The 21,618-nt window shown below is 47.8% G+C and overlaps 1 protein-coding gene across 1 annotated transcript in view; it reads right to left on the bottom strand.

Annotated features, from left to right (window-relative positions):
• Positions 1-21,618, bottom strand: part of SPMIP2 (sperm microtubule inner protein 2) — a 71,171-nt gene that overhangs the window by 13,452 nt on the left and 36,101 nt on the right. The gene's annotated exons all lie outside the window — the stretch shown is intronic.

Here is a 21,618-nt window from a genome sequence, read left to right as displayed (position 1 = left end):
AAAGGTATATTGCATGGGCCATGGATGACGCATGCTATTGAATGAGTGCACAAAATGAAAAATTGCCCTAACGTATGCACAAAATGTAAAGCATTAGGCTTTGTGCGCACGTTGCATCTTTGTGGTGACCACAAAGATGCACCTTTTTGGTACAAAAAAAAGTTCCCTCGGCATGCATTTCTTGCTGCATTTTACTGCATTTTTTTAGTGTTTTTGCCCAGTGCGTTTTTTTTAAGTCAAATCTATTGACTGGAAGGGCTCAAAAATGCTGGCAAAAGCGCAGAAAGAATTGATATGCTGCATCTTTGTGGTCACCACAAAGACACAGCCAAAAAAAATCTGCAATGTGCGGACAGAAAAACTGAAATCTCATAGACTTTGCGGGGGAAGGAAATGCATGCAGATTTGGGACCAAAACTACACCCAAAAACACGCGGCAAAAAATGCACCATGCACACACAGCCTTAGGATGATGTAGCCTAAAGCTCCTTGGCTTAGCTCCATATTTTTACTGTACAGTTGAGGCATATTGGAGAACTGCACATTACTGAATGCCTATACAATTGATCCTTATTGCTTAAAGTTTGCTATAACTGTATGATAACATTGAATGTATTGATGCAAGTCCTGAAGGCCTTGTCTGGCCTTTCACTCTATAGTATATTTTATTGTATGTCCATGTTTAGCGGAAATCTTTAAACAAAACCTCTGCACACATTGATGCATCTAAAAGTAGTAATATTGCTTTATAGGCGCTTATTCCCTAATAAGAATTAAACCTTTTTTTTGTACAGATCCATGAGAAATCTAATATAGAAGCCGCTGGGGGACGTGGAAGTGCACGGGGGGTGTCTATGCACTTGGACTACTTCTTTCAAATGGATGGACACGCCCACACTGCACTTCCAGCTTTATTTTCATATATTTACTTCTACACAAGATTCCTTATGGCTGGATATCGGATCTCTACAAAAAACACACACATACTGTTTGTATATATACACACATATATATATATATATATATATATATATATATATATATACATACACAGCATAATTATATGTATATTTAAATTCTGTATATGTATATCAAAAATATGAATGAAAACATGTGGAATGAAATACTTAAAAAAGTGTGAAACAACTGAAAATATGTCTTATATTCTAGGTTCTTCAAAGTAGCCACCTTTTGCTTTGATTACTGCTTTGCACACTCTTGGCATTCTCTTGATGAGCTTTAAGAAGTAGTCACCGGAACTGGTTTTCCAACAGTCTTGAAGGAGTTCCCAGAAATGCTTAGCACTTGTTGGCCCTTTTGCCTTCACTCTGCAGTCCAGCTCACCCCAAACCATCTCGATTGGGTTCAGGTCTGGTGACACTGGAGGTCAGGTCATCTGGCGTAGCACCTCATCACTCTCCTTCTTAGTCAAATAGCCCTTACACAGCCTGGAGGTGTGTTTGGGGGTCATTGTCCTGTTGAAAAATAAATGATGGTCCAACTAAACGCAAACCGGATGGAATAGCATGCCGCTGCAGAATGCTGTGGTAGCCATGCTGGTTTAGTATACCTTCAATTTTGAATAAATCCCCAACAGTGTCACCAGCAAAGCACCCCCACACCATCACACCTCCTCCTCCATGCTTCACGGTGGGAACCAGGCATGTAGAGTCCATCCGTTCCCCTTTTCTACAAAGACACGGTGGTTGGATCCAAGGATCTCAAATTTGGACTCCGACCAAAGCACAGATTTCCACTGGTCTAATGTCCATTCCATGTGTTCTTTAGCCCAAACAAGTCTCTTCTGCTTGTTGCCTGTCCTTAGCAGTGGTTTCCTGGCAGTTATTTTACCATGAAGGCCTGCTGCACAAAGTCTCCTCTCAATAGTTGTTCTAGAGATGAGAAGGTGTGTCCAAACTTTTGGTCTATACTGTGTATGTATGTATGTATGTATGTATGTATGTATATATATATATATATATAATATACACATTGAGACATAAGCGCCTACACAGTCAAACCACTACTTCTATATGTAAAACTCTCGTTCTGAGAGGTTCTCTTTAAAGACGGGCAAATCTTGTGGTGGTAAAGGAGCAGCTGTTGCACACAGGACCCAGTGCCTCACAGGTTTATAAGACCCTTATGCCACATAAAAGGACACTAGAATTAGGCCTAAAATGCGTTCTGCTATATCACAACATGTGGTGGGTAGGAGTCTTATCCCGGACTGCAATGCAGATTTCAGTTAAGCCTCTGTATATCAGGGATCCTGACATCTGCTTTGTAAATACCTTTAGCCTTCATAAAATAATTCTGGAACATCTTTTTTTTAAAGCATCTTATGGAAATGTATGAGGAGTATTGAGACCATGTGTTTCCATTCCCATTGACAGTAGCAGAGTTTGTCGGAGTAAAGGAAGTAGCAGAAATTTAAGAAAGCTAATAATCATCTCAAACATAAGAACCATAGTAATAGCCCGGCTAAATATCTCCTTATGGCAAAATTCACATGAGCAGCAGCAGGTTTGGCCTTATCCTGGTAGCCATGTGATTATTGAGGCTCGTGTACACAGCTAGAGCAGATGCAAGAGTGCCTTTGTAATACTACACAACAGTAGTCAGAGATAATCTAGTCACCAGTGACTGTAAAGAAATGCATTGTATATTATTCTGCCCACCAGCGATAATAGAGATGAATTGATTGTATATTTTCTGTCTATAATTAAGAACATAATTATAACCTCCCAGACTAGTCAGTGTTTGATTTAATTCAAAGGTGACCTATTGAGAAAAGCATTGTAGGAAATGCCACAAAGGATAGTCATTAAGAGCGCGCTCCTGCTGTTCTATTCTGAGCTTAGGAAATACAAAGGCTAAGCCCGGGCTATCCACATATAATTAATAATGCCACATGTCTTATCAATGGATTGAACAAAATATATTGTGTCATTTATACTAAGGGTAATAAATCTAACCAGTCATCATAACATCAAGGTCCAACTTTAATGTTATCATATTTCTGATGCTAGGTGCATTCGTCCTCAGGGCAATAGGTAATTGAAGTGTAAGACCATTGACAAAAATATGACCTAGAAACATTCAAGGACAAAGAACTTAGTTCTCAATTAAAACAAGTAAACCATGCTTGACAAATTGGTGTCTGCTCTGGTCTGATCATACTCCATGACAGAAGAAGGTTTCTGAATACATAACTATGTAATCTCATTTACTCAATTGGTCAAGCAGAAAGAATGTTACAAGGCCATACGTCTCTCTTTAGACTATAGGAAGGAAGCGTATAGTTTTATAGAGTGGAAAGACATGTTACTGTTCCTAGGGTATTACTAATTGTCATAACCCTTCTGGAGACCACTGACATCTATAGAACCAGTAGATTGTCTCATTGGTCTTGATGAGTGGGTGTGGTGGAGTCAGAGACTTATGGTTTATGAAGAGGTCCACACTTCTTCATGAATCTAGAGCATCTGACTAGTAGTATGCTCCTCCAGTCAGGGGTCATGAAATAGACGACCTGTCGTGTCACACGCCCACCGCACTTCCAGAAACTGCCAAGAAAATGGCAAAAGCTGCAACATTTATGTGCAACTCCGCGTTGCACAAAAATTGTTCAACTGTTCAAAACTTTTATGCCACTTTTTTGGGCGTAAAAGCTCGGATTAATCAGGGCTTTTGTGTTTCCGATGACTAGTCTGAGCAAGTACCAAGTGGCGTTAGTCTGCCCCACGTTCCATGACAGGGCCCTCCCTACAAGTGTGTGTGTGTGTGTAGAAACTTGACAATCTTTTGTTTTGCACAAACTTCGCCGAGTATAAGGGTGCCATTGGACCCTGTTCAGATTGCAGATTTTGACACTCCGCCCGATGGTTTCTTTAGTATCTAGAATCAATACAGGCGGACATGGGCATCAACCTGCTATGTGCTAATTCATAGGCAGGCTAGGAAGCGTTAATCTCTGCAAGTATGCTTGTTCCTTTAATCACATGTTGTGGGGAGACCTATCACATCTGCCACCCTCCTATTTATACTGTTGGAATCCTTCTACCCATGCCAGCTATAGTCTATTCTATGTTGGTCTGTGGAGTGTGGTGTGCCAGACTTTCTCTGGTGAAAGTTTTTAGTGGTGCGGTTGTGGAATGTACCCCTGTTGTTTTGTACTTCCTTCCTGCTTTTGTTCTCCTCCTGAATCTCTTATTGTCTTAGCCAGTGTGTGCATGCTGTTTTTTTTTCCATAGTTTGTCTTTTTCTGTAGTTTCAACTCACTCTTGTCCTATTCCTCCCTGAGGGAGGGGGAGGGGGGATTAGATTAGGACTGATGAGGAGCAGGACCAGGAAAGAGACTCAGGCCTCTCCACCATTAGGACTATCCCTGAGAATAGGGATCGCATAGAGCCCACTAACTTGAGGGACTGTTTAGGAACCCCAGTTCCCCACTATTCCAAAGTCATTGTGACATCTTTAGAAGATGAGCAGGGAGAAGACCTTCCTCAGACTTGTCATCTGAGACAAATAATCAGTAGCCGACATCCCAATGTATGATTTCTCTAAAGCAGTGTTTCAGAGTAAAACATACCTGAATGTGTAAGAGGGTCAGGGTTATGGCCACCCCTGCGGAAGTGGCCGACACACTGTTGTTTAATGTGTAATATGATGTATGGTATTTTGTGTAAGTGGCCACCAGGTGGCAGTGTGGCTCAAGGGCAGCAGTCCTGACACCTGGGTAGGCAAGTCAGGGGTTAAAGGAAAGGAGGAGAGAGAGAGCTTCTAAAAAGGACAGTATCAGAACAGGGGGTTAGGAGAGTCCCCAGGAGTAGTTACAGGGAGAAAGCCCAAACCTCTCTTTTGCCCAGATTACTCACTTAATCTACCGACCCATAGGGGGGCAACCCTGCGTATACGGACCCACGGGAATTGCACGTTTGTGATCGTGTAATCGTGGCCCCAGAAACCAGGTATAGCCGAGACGGCAGGCAAAGCGTCCATTTCCTGGATACGTATACCCTATGACGTCCTCGGCGGGACTACAGATCAGTGGCCCCCTGTTTACAAAGGGAAGGACCCCAGGACTGGTTGAGTTGGTCGTGCAGAGTCATGTTAGCCAGGAGAATGAGGGGTCTAGTGGTGTCGTCAAGAGTCCAGGTGCCAGGAAAGCGGTCGGCCACCATTTGAATTGTGCAGTGGAATTTGGAGAGAACCCTAATGGGACCAGGGACTGTGCCCGGATAGTGAAGAAGATAGACGTTGTAGATACTGAACAGATGAGAAGGAAAGCTGAGAAGTTAACTGTTTTAAATGCTGTGTAGACCAGAAGTGAAGTGCAGAAGATGAATCCTGTATATGTTATTGAGAAGAATCCTAGTAAAGTCCCGTTGCTTGAAAAGACTACTACTGCGTGCAGTTTATTGCTTCAGTGTGAGAATGAACTGTGTGGAAGTCATCAATGTAGTAACACGGTGACCGGGAGGCGAGGGGTTACTGAGCGGCCGCTCTGCGGCCTGTTATCCTCCGCACGTACTACTACCACTACCGTTGCCTGCCTCCGGGCTCCCGTAGCAGAGGCAATTGTTATTGCCATACTGGATTCAAACTGCCCAGCATGATCAGTTGACTTGTTCCCTTTAATCACATTGCACCATTATGGTACCTGTGAGTTACTTAAGTTACTTACTCTTATTGGCTCTTTTGTCTTACATTACTTTTGTAGACTTGAAACTTATGTTAAAGACCTGGTGCGTGACCTCTGATTTTCCTTTTGTTTGCTGGTTGTGCACCATGCTATGTTGTGCATGTAAACTGGTGCATTTGACTCTTCGGTATGCTGAAAAATTTACTGTTATTAATAGAGATAGATCCTGACTATTTCACATGCTAATCCTTGCTCGCAAGTAATGCATACTGGAAAGTTTATGAAAGAAAATTTCAGCACATATAGTGCTGGCAGAAAACTGAGGAAGAAGAACCGTGCACTTAAAAGGAGTAGGTGGAAAGTTAAAGGACTTTTAGAATATTGACAGTTAGTGGACATATTCAGTAGTTCTAACCTCTTTTATTGTGGTAGATGAGGGCATTATATCAAGGCTTTTCTAATAGTTGTGTGTGAAAGGACAGGTACGCTTTAAAAAGGTTACTTCTATGGCTGCTTTCACACTTCCATTGTTTTGCATCAGTCACAATCCGTCGCCTTGAGGAATTACGGTATCCTGCAAAATATTTTGCAGGTTTCCGTTTTTTCCCCATAGACTTGTATTAAAGACGGATTGCGACTAATGGCCCTGCGTTGCATCCGCTATGCGACTGATCAGCCATGGAATGACTGACCGCTGGGCAGAAGCAACGCAGAATGTAACTTTTTTTGTAGCGTCAAAAAAACGCAGTGCACAGGATTCTGTCGGCATCCGTCGTTGGTTACAATGGAAGCCTATGGGTGCCTGAATCCGTCCAATCCATCAAATGATGGATTCCGGCGACGGTTCCGTCTTTTAATAACAGAGCATGCTCAGATGTGTAAATTCCTTTCTGGTTAGAAAATCTCTCTCTGGAGCTGAAGAAAAAAGATGGTGTGCAAAGAGCCAGGGATACACCTGTATAAGTGTACAAAGGTTTTTATTAATAAAGCAAACAATTATGTGGGCACAGACCTATTAAAACCACTTAAAAAGGCATATAGAAAAGCCTATGTAAACTATGTTTATCCCCTGTAAGAGATAAAGCATCCCCCTGGCAATATAAGAGGTCACAAAGGTTATCCTAGTAGGGCTGCATGCAATACATAAAAGATCCTAGTGATAAAATGTTGTAGTTGGCATAGTTATAAGCATATTAGAATAAATAGCAAATACATTTGCACAAGATAAAACAATTGCCACATCCACATGAACCACAGTACCAGTATAGAGTGTCAGCATAAGTTGCAGCAGTAATGGTACAAGGAACCCTAAGGTAACAAATTTACCAGCCCATACTGGATACACCAAAGATCAGAGTCCAAATGATAGCCAGGGTGGGGTAGGAGAATCCCCACGCGTATCGCTGTCGCCTGGGACAGCTTCGTCAGGGGTAGAGTGTGCCCACATAGAGGGCTGGGGTTTAAATAACCCGACAAATTACCTTGACAGCTGTTTGTAAATCCACCTGATAGTTGAAAACGCCGCGTTCGGCATGTCCCCGGCGTCCCGGAAGTCACATGCACGCCAGCGTTCAATCAGGAAGAGGAGAGGGATTACTGAGTATTTTCGGGTACCGCGCATGCGCGGGACTCCGAAAACATGGCGGCCCCCATGTAAGGAGACAGAGGAGCTTATAGGTTCAGTTTTTAGAGGAGAAGTTGTTTTGTATCAAAAATACATAGGAAGTAGGTTCCTATTCAGAATACCAGATAAATGTAAAGTAGAGTCACCACAAAATACATATAGCAAGAAATATATATAGTTTTAGATGGTGTATATATCTTTCTTATTTATTATTCTCTTTAATCTGGGCCCATATGATCCAAAATATATAGAAAATGCAGAAAAGGTATATATATATATATATATATATATATATATATATATATATATATATATATATATATATATATATATATATTGGGATAACGGCTATCACCAGAGAAAGGTGAGCAGCCCTAATAAAGGGAATAGGAACCCCCATATATAGTTTACATGCAAATATACTTTCTTTTCTTTTCAAGGCCCAGACCAAAAAAAAATATATATATTTTTTTTAGTTATAACTGTAGAAATAGAGACATTTATGGAGTTTATCAATACAACCAACACCACTTAAAGTCACCCAGAGTCAAAGAAGAGGGAACAACATCACCTCTGTTTGTAGAACCCCGTAAATAGAAGGTCCTCATTTATACCATGTGGGGCAAGACAATTCAGCTGAAAAATCCAAGCCGATTCACGTCTAAGTAGATCCAAGGTGGTATTACCACCTCTGATGTTGGTTTTGATTCTTTCTAGTCCAAGGATCCTTATATTAGATGTCCGCCCGCCATGTTCCTTCAAAAAATGCATAGCCACTGATGATATCGTTTTTCCTTTTTCCAGATCCGTTTTTGCTGTTCCAATAGTAGATAGATGCTGCTGGGTCCGTTTTCGGAGCTCTTGTCCCGTCTGTCCGACATATATTTTAGGGCATCCAAAAATGAGTCCATAGACCAAATTCTTGGTCCTGCAATTGATAAAGCCCCGAGGTCTCTGTAAGGATGGAAACATAGTACAGAAAATTAGATCCCTAGCTAGCATGAGAGGGCAAATACTGCAATTTCCAAATGGATAGGAGCCTTCAACAAAAAAAACCCCATCCGTTCTTTTTGTGGGTCTGCAAAAATGACTAGCTGTAAGGGAGTCCTTAAGATTTCTAGCCCTCCTAGCCACCATGCCCGGCACATCAGAAATATGTTTAGTTAGGGCTTGTTCATTTTGCAAGATCCCCCAATTTTTCTGCAGTATACGGCGTAGATCTGACCATTGATTATTATACACAGTAGTGATACTAGTCTTATATTCTGCTCTATTTTGGCGATCTTGTTTGGCCAGTACATCTCTCCTTTCCCTAGAGGCAGAATGTTGAAAGGCCTGAGAAATTACCTTTTTAGGATATCCTCTTGCCAAAAATCTTTTAGTCAGATCCTGGGATTGTGTGTAGAAATCTTCCTCTCTGCTGCAATTCCTTCGGAGACGAAGGAATTGGCCCTTCGGGATTCCTTTACGTTGGTGCGCTGGGTGAAAACTTGAATAGTGCAAAAGACTATTTGTTGAGGTCGGTTTCCGGAAAAGATCTGTCACAATTCTTGAATTCAGCGAGGAAATTTTCAAATCCAGAAAATCAACTGTAACAAGCGATAGATGGGATGTGAGAAAAATATTAAGTGAGTTATTGTTCAATTCTGTAATAAACTCCTCACAATCCCCCCACGACCCAGTCCATAGCATCAAGACATCATCCAGATATCTGAACCACCTGTAAACGTGTCTTCCATAGTTGGTCATGTTCCGGACTCTCGTCTCCTCCCACCATCCAAGAAAAATACCAGCGTATGAGGGGGCACAACGCGCCCCCATCGCGGTCCCTGACACCTGCTTATAAAAGGCCCTGATTGTGAGGAGTTTATTACAGAATTGAACAATAACTCGCTTAATATTTTTCTCACATCCCATCTATCGCTTGTTACAGTTGATTTTCTGGATTTGAAAATTTCCTCGCTGAATTCAAGAATTGTGACAGATCTTTTCCGGAAACCGACCTCAACAAATAGTCTTTTGCACTATTCAAGTTTTCACCCAGCGCACCAACGTAAAGGAATCCCGAAGGGCCAATTCCTTCGTCTCCGAAGGAATTGCAGCAGAGAGAAGATTTCTACACACAATCCCAGGATCTGACTAAAAGATTTTTGGCAAGAGGCAGGGCCGTATTTACCATTAGGCACCCGTGGTCCCGTGCCTGGGGCGGCAGGATGCGGGGGGGCGGCACCTTCTAGCAGTAAAAAAAAAAAATATTTTTTTTTACATATCCATTAAATCCGCTGTATTTTCGGAGGGGGGAGGGGGGAGAGGCCCACCTCCATTTATTTGTATCCGCATCAATTAAGACGCGAATGCAGACAAACTGCGGCGGCCGGGCACAGAGAGCTGATTGACTCCGGAACTGCCGGCGCCTGCACTTCCGGGGTCGCAAGCGCGCCAATCAGCTCCTTCCTCTGTGCTGCGTCCAATGTTATGTGGATTTCACATGCAGAGCTCACAGGAGGACGCCGCAGAGGACGCCGCGATGGAAGCCGGTGTCAGAAGAGGATACTCACGTGAGCCAGGAAGATGACAGCGGGCCCTGGAGCAGAGAGTCTGATGCTGGGGGAGGCTGATGCTGGAGGAGGCTGGGAGGGGGGGAGGCTGATGCTGGGGGAGGCTAGGAGGGGGGAGGCTGATGCTGGGGGAGGCTGGGAGGGGGAGGCTGATGCTGGGAGAGGCTAGGAGGGGTGAGGCTGATGCTGGGGAGGCTGACGCTGGGGGAGGCCGGGAGGAGGGAGGCTGAGGCTGATGCTGAGGGAGGCTGGGAGGAGAGAGGCTGATGCTGGGGGAGGCTGATGCTGGGGGAGGCTGGGAGGAGGGAGGCTGATGCTGGGGGAGGCGCTGGGAGAAGGGAGGCTGATGCTGGGGGAAGCTGGGAGGAGGGAGGCTGATGCTGGGGGAAGCTGGGAGGAGGGAGGCTGATGCTGTGGGAGGCTGGGAGGGGGAAGGCTGATGCTGGGGGAGGATGGGAGGGGGGAGGCTGATGCTGGGGGAGGCTGATGCTGGGGGAGGCTGGGAGGAGAGAGGCTGATGCTGGGGGAGGCTGGGAGGGGGGAGGCTGATGCTGGGGGAGGCTGGGAGGAGAGAGGCTGATGCTGGGGGAGGCTGGGAGGAAAGAGGCTGATGCTGGGGGAGGCTGATGCTGGGGGAGGCTGGGAGGAGGGAGGCTGATGCTGGGGGAGGCTGGGAGGAGGGAGGCTGATGCTGAGGGAGGCTGGGAGGGGGGAGGCTGATGCTGGGGGAGGCTGGGAGGGGGGAGGCTGATGCTGGGGGAGGCTGATGCTGGGGGAGGCTGGGAGGAGGGAGGCTGATGCTGAGGGAGGCTGATGCTGGGGGATGCTGGGAGGAAAGAGGCTGATGCTGGGGAGGCTGATGCTGGGGGAGGCTGGGAGGAGGGAGGCTGATGCTGGGGGATGCTGGGAGGAGGGAGGCTGATGCTGAGGGAGGCTGATGCTGGGGGAGGCAGGCTGATGCTGGGGGAGGCTGATGCTGGGGGAGGCTGGGAGGAGGAAGGCTGATGCTGGGAAAGGCTGATGCTGGGGGAGGCTGGGAGGGGGGAGGCTGATGCTGGGGGAGCCTGGGAGGAGGGAGGCTGATGCTGAGAGAGGCTGAGGCTGGGAGGAGGGAGGCTGATGCTAAGGGAGGCTGATGCTGGGGGAGGCTGGGAGGAGAGAGGCTGATGCTGGGGGAGGCTGATGCTGGGAGAGGCTGGGAGGAGGGAGGCTGATACTGGGGGAGGCTGGGAGGAGAGAGGCTGATGCTGGGGGAGGCTGGGAGGAATGAGACTGATGCTGGGGGAGTCTGGGAGGAGAGAGGCTGATGCTGGGGGAGGCTGGGAGGAAAGAGCCTGATGCTGGGGGAGGCTGGGAGGAAAGAGGCTGATGTTGGGGGAGGCTGGGAGGAGGGAGGCTGATGCTGGGGGAGGCTGGGAGAAGGGAGAATGATGGTGAGGGAGGCTGATGCTGGGGGAGGCTGGGAGGAGAGAGGCTGATGCTGGGAGAGGCTGGGAGGAGAGAGGCTGATGCTGGGGGAGGCTGGGAGGAGGGAGGCTGATGCTGAGGGAGGCTGATTCTGGGGGAGGCTGGGAGGGGGGAGGCTGATGCTGGGGGAGGCTGGGAGGAGGGAGGCTGATGCTGGGGGAGGCTGATGCTGGGGGAGGCTGGGAGGAGGGAGGCTGATGCTGGGGGAGGCTGGGAGGGGGGAGGCTGATGCTGTGGGAGCCTGGGAGGAGGGAGGCTGATGCTGAGAGAGGCTGAGGCTGGGAGGAGGGAGGCTGATGCTAAGGGAGGCTGATGCTGGGGGAGGCTGGGTGGAGAGAGGCTGATGCTGGGGGAGGCTGATGCTGGGAGAGGCTGGGAGGAGAGAGGCTGATACTGGGGGAGGCTGGGAGGAGAGAGGCTGATGTTTGGGGAGGCTGGGAGGAATGAGGCTGATGCTGGGGGAGTCTGGGAGGAGAGAGGCTGATGCTGGGGGAGGCTGGGAGGAGGGAGGCTGATGCTGCGGGAGGCTCGGAGGAGAGAGGCTGATGCTGAGGGAGGCTGATGCTGGGGGAGGCTAGGAGGGGGGAGGCTGATACTGGGGGAGGCTGGGAGGGGGGAGGCTGATGCTGGGGGAGGCTCGGAGGAGGGAGGCTGATGCTGAGGGAGGCTGATGCTGGGGGAGGCTGGGAGGAGAGAGGCTGATGCTGGGGGAGGCTGATGCTGGGGGAGGCTGGGAGGGGGGAGGCTGATGCTGGGGGAGGCTGATGCTGGGGGAGGCTGGGAGGAGGGAGGCTGATGCTGAGGGAGGCTGATGCTGGGGGATGCTGGGAGGAAAGAGGCTGATGCTGGGGAGGCTGATGCTGGGGGAGGCTGGGAGGAGGGAGGCTGATGCTGGGGGATGCTGGGAGGAGGGAGGCTGATGCTGGGGGAGGCTGGGAGGAGGGAGGCTGATGCTGAGGGAGGCTGATGCTGGGGGAGGCAGGCTGATGCTGGGGGAGGCTGATGCTGGGGGAGGCTGGGAGGAGGAAGGCTGATGCTGGGGGAGGCTGATGCTGGGGGAGGCTGGGAGGGGGGAGGCTGATGCTGGGGGAGCCTGGGAGGAGGGAGGCTGATGCTGAGAGAGGCTGAGGCTGGGAGGAGGGAGGCTGATGCTAAGGGAGGCTGATGCTGGGGGAGGCTGGGAGGAGAGAGGCTGATGCTGGGGGAGGCTGATGCTGGGAGAGGCTGGGAGGAGGGAGGCTGATACTGGGGGAGGCTGGGAGGAGAGAGGCTGATGCTGGGGGAGGCTGGGAGGAATGAGACTGATGCTGGGGGAGTCTGGGAGGAAAGAGCCTGATGCTGGGGGAGGCTGGGAGGAAAGAGGCTGATGTTGGGGGAGGCTGGGAGGAAAGAGGCTGATGTTGGGGGAGGCTGGGAGGAGGGAGGCTGATGCTGGGGGAGGCTGGGAAAAGGGAGAATGATGGTGAGGGAGGCTGATGCTGGGGGAGGCTGGGAGGAGAGAGGCTGATGCTGGGAGAGGCTGGGAGGAGAGAGGCTGATGCTGGGGGAGGCTGGGAGGAGGGAGGCTGATGCTGAGGGAGGCTGATTCTGGGGGAGGCTGGGAGGGGGGAGGCTGATGCTGGGGGAGGCTGATGCTGGGGGAGGCTGGGAGGAGGGAGGCTGATGCTGGGGGAGGCTGGGAGGGGGGAGGCTGATGCTGTGGGAGCCTGGGAGGAGGGAGGCTGATGCTGAGAGAGGCTGAGGCTGGGAGGAGGGAGGCTGATGCTAAGGGAGGCTGATGCTGGGGGAGGCTGGGTGGAGAGAGGCTGATGCTGGGGGAGGCTGATGCTGGGAGAGGCTGGGAGGAGAGAGGCTGATACTGGGGGAGGCTGGGAGGAGAGAGGCTGATGTTTGGGGAGGCTGGGAGGAATGAGGCTGATGCTGGGGGAGTCTGGGAGGAGAGAGGCTGATGCTGGGGGAGGCTGGGAGGAGGGAGGCTGATGCTGCGGGAGGCTCGGAGGAGAGAGGCTGATGCTGAGGGAGGCTGATGCTGGGGGAGGCTAGGAGGGGGGAGGCTGATACTGGGGGAGGCTGGGAGGGGGGAGGCTGATGCTGGGGGAGGCTCGGAGGAGGGAGGCTGATGCTGAGGGAGGCTGATGCTGGGGGAGGCTGGGAGGAGAGAGGCTGATGCTGGGGGAGGCTGATGCTGGGGGAGGCTGGGAGGGGGAAGCTGATGCTGAGGGAGGCTGGGAGGAGAGAGGCTGATGCTGGGGGAGGCTGGGAGAAGAGAGGCTGATGCTGGGGGAGGCTGATGCTGGGGGAGGCTGGGAGGAGAGAGGCTGATGCTGGGAGAGGCTGGGAGGGGGGAGGCTGGGAGGAGAGAGGCTGATGCTGGGGGAGGCTGGGGGAGAGAGGCTGATGCTGGGGAAAGCTGGGGGAGAGAGGCTGATGCTGGGGAAAGCTGGGGGAGAGAGGCTGATGCTTGGGGAAGCTGGGGGAGAGAGGCTGATGCTGGGGAAAGCTGGGGGAGAGAGGCTGAAACTGCGGGAGGCTGGGGGGAGAGAGGTTGATGCTGGGGGACGCTGGGGGCAGAGAGGTTGATGCTGGGGGACGCTGGGGGCAGAGAGGTTGATGCTGGGGGGGCTGGGGAAGAGAGGCTGATGCTGGGGGAGAGGCTGCTGCTGAAGGCGGGGGAGAGAGGCTGCTGCTGGGGGAATGGGAGAGAGGGGCCAATGCTAGAGACAGAGGACAAGGGTTGAGGGATAGTGCAATGACAAAATCGATGGGGGGAGTGTAAGGACTCAGAATGAGAGGGGGGCAACATTGGGAGCTCATTATGGAGAAGGGGCAGCATGTGTGGGCTCAGTATGGAGTGGAGCAATGTAGGGGAGTCAATATCAAGAGTGGAATAGTGTGTGTGTGGGGGGGGTGTCTCAGCATAAGCGTTAATGTGGTGGTCTTAGTATGATGAATAGGGCAGCATGGAGGTGTCATTATGGAAAAGAGGAAGGCAGCATTAGGAGCTCATGGAGAGGGGCAGCATGCATGGGACATTGTGAGGAGGGGGCAGCATGCATGGGACATTGTGAGGAGGGGGCAGCATGCATGGGACATTGTGAGGAGGGGGCAGCATGCATGGGACATTGTAAGGAGGGGGCAGCATGCATGGGACATTGTGAGGAGGGGGCAACATGATGTGAGGTCAATGTACAGATCATATTTCATAATTGAGGAAGGTGTGGTGGGTATAATTTATAAGGGAGGGCAGTGTGTAGTTTATTAGGGGCAGTGTGACAGTCACAGTATATAAGTGGGGACGTGTGGTGGGAATATTTTATACTCATGCTATGTTTTGATGTGCCTGTGGTGATCCCCATTGGGGGGGGTTAGTGCCCTTTGTTTCTCATTGATACTTTTTCAAGTGTTTTACAGAGTAGATCTGCCTTAAACAGATGTCGTGTGCGAAAACTCATAGTGTTACGTTGTCACTAAGGGGCGCGACCACTTAAAGTGCCTACGGCAGCACGAAGGCAAAATACAGCCCTGGCAAGAGGATATCCTAAAAAGGTAATTTCTCAGGCCTTTCAACATTCTGCCTCTAGGGAAAGGAGAGATGTACTGGCCAAACAAGATCGCCAAAATAGAGCAGAATATAAGACTAGTATCACTACTGTGTATAATAATCAATGGTCAGATCTACGCCGTATACTGCAGAAAAATTGGGGGATCTTGCAAAATGAACAAGCCCTAACTAAACATATTTCTGATGTGCCGGGCATGGTGGCTAGGAGGACTAGAAATCTTAAGGACTCCCTTACAGCTAGTCATTTTTGCAGACCCACAAAAAGAACGGATGGGGGTTTTTTTGTTGAAAGCTCCTATCCATGTGGAAATTGCAGTATTTGCCCTCTCATGCTAGCTAGGGATCTAATTTTCTGTACTATGTTTCCATCCTTACAGAGACCTCGGGGCTTTTTCAATTGCAGGACCAAGAATTTGGTCTATGGACTCATTTGTGGATGCCCTAAAATATATGTCGGACAGACGGGACAAGAGCTCCGAAAACGGACCCAGCAGCATCTATCTACTATTGGAACAGCAAAAACGGATCTGGAAAAAGGAAAAACGATATCATCAGTGGCTATGCATTTTTTGAAGGAACATGGCGGGCGGACATCTAATATAAGGATCCTTGGACTAGAAAGAATCAAAACCAACATCAGAGGTGGTAATACCACCTTGGATCTACTTAGACGTGAATCGGCTTGGATTTTTCAGCTGAATTGTCTTGCCCCACATGGTATAAATGAGGACCTTCTATTTACGGGGTTCTACAAACAGAGGTGATGTTGTTCCCTCTTCTTTGACTCTGGGTGACTTTAAGTGGTGTTGGTTGTATTGATAAACTCCATAAATGTCTCTATTTCTACAGTTCTAACTAAAAAAAATATATATATATATTTTTTTTTTGGTCTGGGCCTTGAAAAGAAAAGAAAGTATATTTGCATGTAAACTATATATGGGGGTCCCTATTCCCTTTATTAGGGCTGCTCACCTTTCTCTGGTGATAGCCGTTATCCCAATATATATATATATATATATATATATATATATATATATATAGACCTTTTCTGCATTTTCTATATATTTTGGATCATATGGGCCCAGATTAAAGAGAATAATAAATAAGAAAGATATAGACACCACTAACTAAACTAAAACTATATATATTTCTTGCTATATGTATTTTGTGGTGACTCTACTTTACATTTATCTGGTATTCTGAATAGGGACCTACTTCCTATGTATTTTTGATGCAAAACATCTTCTCCTCTAAAAACGGAACCTATAAGCTCCTCTGTCTCCTTACATGGGGGCCGCCATGTTTTCGGAGTCACGCGCATGCGCGGTACCCGAAAATACTCAGTAATCCCTCTCCTCTTCCTGATTGAACGCTGGCGTGCATGTGACTTCCGGGACGCCGGGGACATGCCGAACGCGGCGTTTTCAACTATCAGGTGGATTTACAAACAGCTGTCAAGGTAATTTGTCGGGTTATTTAAACCCCAGCCCTCTATGTGGGCACACTCTACCCCTGACGAAGCTGTCCCAGGCAACAGCGATACGTGTGGGGATTCTCCTACCCCACCCTGGCTATCATTTGGACTCTGATCTTTGGTGTATCCAGTATGGGCTGGTAAATTTGTTACCTTAGGGTTCCTTGTACCATTACTGCTGCAACTTATGCTGACACTCTATACTGGTACTGTGGTTCATGTGGATGTGGCAATTGTTTTATCTTGTGCAAATGTATTTGCTATTTATTCTAATATGCTTATAACTATGCCAACTACAAAGTTTTACCACTAGGATCTTTTATGTATTGCATGCAGCCCTACTAGGATAACCTTTGTGACCTCTTATATTGCCAGGGGGATGCTTTATCTCTTACAGGGGATAAACATAGTTTACATAGGCTTTTCTATATGCCTTTTTAAGTGGTTTTAATATGTCTGTGCCCACATAATTGTTTGCTTTATTAATAAAAACCTTTGTACACTTATACAGGTGTATCCCTGGCTCTTTGCACACCATCTTTTTTCTTCAGCTCCATGTCTATTTTTGGTGTGTTAAGGTGATCCCTGTCTGTTTCTATTAATGGATCATTAAAATCCGTCAGGTGGTGCCCTCCCCCTTTCTTACAAAATCTCTCTCTGTCTGTCTGTCGGTCTCTCGCTCTCACCTCCTCTCTCATACTCACAATCACCGGCACGGCGTTGCACGGTTGTCACACTGCTCTGGCGGCTTCTCCTGCTTTTAAAAATTCAAGGTAAAGGTAAAGCCACACGGCTAAGGGGTGTTATTCTCAGGATGGGGAGCCCCACATTATGGGAAGCCCCCAGCCTAAAAATATCAGCCAGCAGCCGCACGGAATTGCTGCATCCATTAGATGCCCATAGCTGCCAATAAGTCCTAGCTTAGTGATGGCAGGCGTCTATGAGACACCCCCCCATCACTAAACTGTAGTGAAAGTAAATAGACACAAACACCGAAAAATCCTTTTTTTTTTAAATAAAAGACATAAAAATACCCTCTTTCACCACTTTACACCGTGTGCAGAATTATTAGGCAAGTTGTATTTTAGAGGATTTTTTTTATTATTGATCAACAACTATGTTCTCAATCAACCCAAAAGACCCACAAATATCAAAGCTTAATATTTTTGGAAGTTGGAGTGGAGTTTTTTTAGTTTTGGCTATCTTAGGAGGATATCTGTTTTTGCAGGTAACTATTACTGTGCAAAATTTTTAGGCAACTTAATAAAAACCAAATATATTCCCCTCTCTCACTTTTATTTTCACCAGGTAAACCAATATAACTGCACAAAATTTAGAAATAAACATTTCTGACATGCACAAACAAAACCCACAAAAATTAGTGACCAATATAGCCACCTTTCTTTATGATGACACTCAACAGCCGACCATCCATAGATTCTGTTAGTTGCTTGATCTGTTTACGATCAACATTGCGTGCAGCAGCTACCACAGCCTCCCAGACACTGTTCCGAGAGGTGTACTGTTTTCCCTCCCTGTAGATCTCATATTTTATGAGGGACCACAGGCTCTCCATGGGGTTCAGATCAGGTGAACAAGGTGGCCATGTAATTATTGTTTCATCTTTTAGACCTTTACTGGCCAGCCACGCTGTGGAGTAGTTGGATGCATGTGATGGAGCATTGTCCTGCATGAAAATCATGTTTTTGTTGAACGATACTGACTTCTTTCTGTACCACTGCTTGAAGAAGTTGTCTTCCAGAAACTGGCAGTAGATCTGGGAGTTGAGCTTCACTCCATCCTCAACCCGAAAAGGTCCCACAAGTTCATCTTTGATGATACCAGCCCATACCAGTACCTCACCTCCACCTTGCTGGTGCCTGAGTCGGAGTGGAGCTCTCTGCCCTTTACTGATCCAGCCTCTGGCCCATCCATCTGGCCCATCAAGAGTCACTCTCATTTCATCAGTCCATAAAACCTTTGAAAAGTCAGTCTTCAGATATTTCTTGGCCCAGTCTTGATGTTTTATGTTATGTTTCTTGTTCAAAGATGGTCGTTTTTCAGCTTTCCTTACCTTGGCCATGTCCCTGAGTATGGCACATCTTGTGCTTTTTGATACTCCATTAACGTTGCAGCTCTGAAATATGGCAAAAACTGGTGGCAAATGGCATCTTGGCAGCTTCACGCTTGATTTCCCTCAATTCATGGGTAGTTATTTTGCGCCTTTTTTGCCCAACACGCTTCTTGCGACCCTGTTGGCTATTTGCCATGAAACGCTTGATTGTTCGGTGATCACGCTTCAAAAGTTTGGCAATTTCAAGACTGCTGCATTCCTCTACAGGACATCTCACAATTTTGGACTTGTCAGAGCCAGTCAAATCTCTCTTCTGACCCATTTTGCCAAAGGAAAGGAAGTTGCCTAATAATTAAGCACACCTTATATGGGGTGTTGATGTCATTACACCACACCCCTCCTTATTACAGAGATGCACATCACCTGATTTACTTAATTGGTAGTTGGCTCTCAAGCCTATACAGCTTGGAGTAGGACAACATGTATAAAAAGTATCATGTGATCAAAATACTCATTTGCCTAATAATTCTGCACACGGTGTATTAACCCTAGAATGTGCAACCGTAGAAATCTACCTTAGAAAACAAATGACCTAGCAGGCCTGCGAGGCCCCAGGCATGCTTTCTAGGGTTAATCCACAAATACCCCTCCAGGTCCGGCGTAATCCACACAAGGTCCCATGATGCTTTCAGCTCTGCTACATCGGAAGCTTACAGGAGCGGCCGTAGAACACCGACGCTTGCTGTGAGCTCCACGGAGCAACTGAAGTGAGTTGCGCTGTCAGTTGTGACGTCACTCAGGTTACCCGTGGCCACAACTGGATTCTGCCAGGTACAAACTGCTACAAAGGATTCGGGGTTTTTTTAACGGATCCGTACTATTAGTTGTACTACAATCTCCAACGCATCCGTCACATCAGTCACAAAACGGATTGTGAATGATGCAAAACAACGGAAGTGTGAAAGCAGCCTAAGGGTATGTGCGCACTAGGCGTTTTTTTCACGCTGCGTTTTTATGTGCGTTTTTGTCTCAAAAAACGCACCCGCGGCTAAAAAACGCGATAAAAACGCATGCGTTTTTACCGCGATTTGGTGCGTTTTTTGCTGCGTTTTTGCTCACTGCGTTTTTAATTAGTGCACAATGCCATTAAAGATTGTTGATGAAAAAAAAAAAGGTCTGATGTCATTTCCTTCTTCAAAATGTTCATTGTATGCAGGAGAGCAGACAGCTGCAGAACTAGTGTTTGCAGGAGAGCAGACAGCAGCTGCAGAACTACAAGGCTCAGCATCCTCCATCCAGGACTGAATGCAGGAGTTTTTTGCCCCCCCCCAAAAAATGACGTGGGCTTCGCCATATTTTTGTATGCTAGCCGGGTACAGCAGGCAGGTACAGGCTGCCCCCAATCCCCACCTGCCTATTTGTACCCGGCTGGGAATCAAAAATATAGGGAAGCCCTTTTTTTTATATTTCATGAATTTCATGAAATAATTTAAAAAAAAAAAAGACGTGGGCTTCGCCCAATTTTTGAGTCCAGCCGGTTACAACTAGGCAGCTGAGGATTGGAATCCACAGTGCAGGGTGCCCAAGCTTTCTGGGCACCCCCGCTGTGAATTGCAGTCCCGCTGCCACCCCAGAAAATGGCGCTTTCATAGAAGCGCCATCTTCTGGCGCTGTATCCAACTCTTCCAGCTGCCCTGATGCCGGGTGGCTCGCTGGGTAATAATGGCGTTAGGGGTAGCTGTGTATTATCAGCTGGCCCTAAGCCCGAAATTCATGGTGTCACGCCAATATTAGACATGGCCACCATGAATTTCTAGTAATGATAAAAAAAACACAACACACAGAAAAATATTTTTATTAGAAATAAAACACAACACAATTAGTGACTCCATCTTTATTGAAATAAAGAACCCCCCTCCGCAGTAATCCTGGGTCAGGGTCCCGCGCCGTCCAATCCGGATCCAATATCATCTGATCGGTTTGCTGGAAGGCAAAGCGATCAGATGATGTGTCAGGTTCTAGGGGCTGAAGCACATCACACATCAGCTGATTGTATAAATGCCGATTATACAATCAGCTGAAGCATCAGTGCAAAAAAAAAAAAAATAAATAAATACTCACGTCTGTGCTGATTACCGGCAGCTCCTGGAGCGATCGGATGAGAGTCTGATCCTGTCCCATCGCTGCAGGAGCTGCCGGTAATCAGCTGATGAAGTCTCCTGATGGCAGGATCAGCTGATAGCCGGCCGGGCGTGAAAAAGCCGGCGACACCGCGAGAATTACGATCAGCTGATGCGTCAGGTGACTGCATCAGGTGATCCACCGCCAGGTCCTGCAAGCTTCGTACGTGCCCCGGGGAGACTGCACACAGCCAGAGCGGCGGGACAGGAGCGGGCATGGCACCGGGACCCTGCAGACAGGTGAGTATATATGACTTTTTTTTTTCTACTGTTCACTTTTGTTTTTGCCGCTGCCTCCACCTCCCGCCCAGACATGGCGCCGCACAGAGCTGACATGGCACCGGGCGGGTTGTGGATGCAGCGGTGACGGTACCGGGAGGATTCATGCTTCTGTGTTTACCAACAGAAGGAAACCTCTTCCTGTACACGTTACTTTACTGCCCACCCCTTGCGTTTATAGCTGCGTTTTTAGTCATAGAAACGCAGCTATATGCGTTTTTCATTGCGTTGTTGAACACCTCATTGAACTCAATGGGTGAAAAATGCAGTGAAAAACGCAGAAATAATTGACATGCTGCATTTTTGTGGTCACCACAAAAACGCAGCTACAAAAAAACGCTGTGTGCGGACAGCACTTCTGAAAACCCATAGACATTGCTGGGGAAGCAATGTCACTGCGTTTTCAGCACAAAAACGCGGTAAAAAACGCCGCTAAAAACGCCTAGTGCGCACAAGGCCTAAGGAAGTCAAATAATGGTTTGATCCATCAGATACAATCAGCATGACCATATACACATACATGTTCTAGTTATATTATTTGCATTGTTCCTGGGAATGCAACTAAAATCTAGACGTGTTGGCAAAATCTAAAATCACTAAATTAAAGGCCAGTAACCAAGACACGTGAAGAGTGAAGACAAATGTGGCTGCGACAGATGATGAGAGTATCTTGTCCCAGATGAAGCAGTCAATTAAAGTCTGGAGAAAACAGACAGGTTGAGGGAGGATAACAGTTGGTTATCCTAGAATAAG

Source organism: Anomaloglossus baeobatrachus, chromosome 1 (genome assembly GCF_048569485.1).
Source record: "Anomaloglossus baeobatrachus isolate aAnoBae1 chromosome 1, aAnoBae1.hap1, whole genome shotgun sequence".
Classification (NCBI taxonomy): domain Eukaryota; kingdom Metazoa; phylum Chordata; class Amphibia; order Anura; family Aromobatidae; genus Anomaloglossus; species Anomaloglossus baeobatrachus.
Note: the sequence above shows the minus strand (reverse complement) of the source record. Positions and strands in the feature narration are given on the sequence as shown.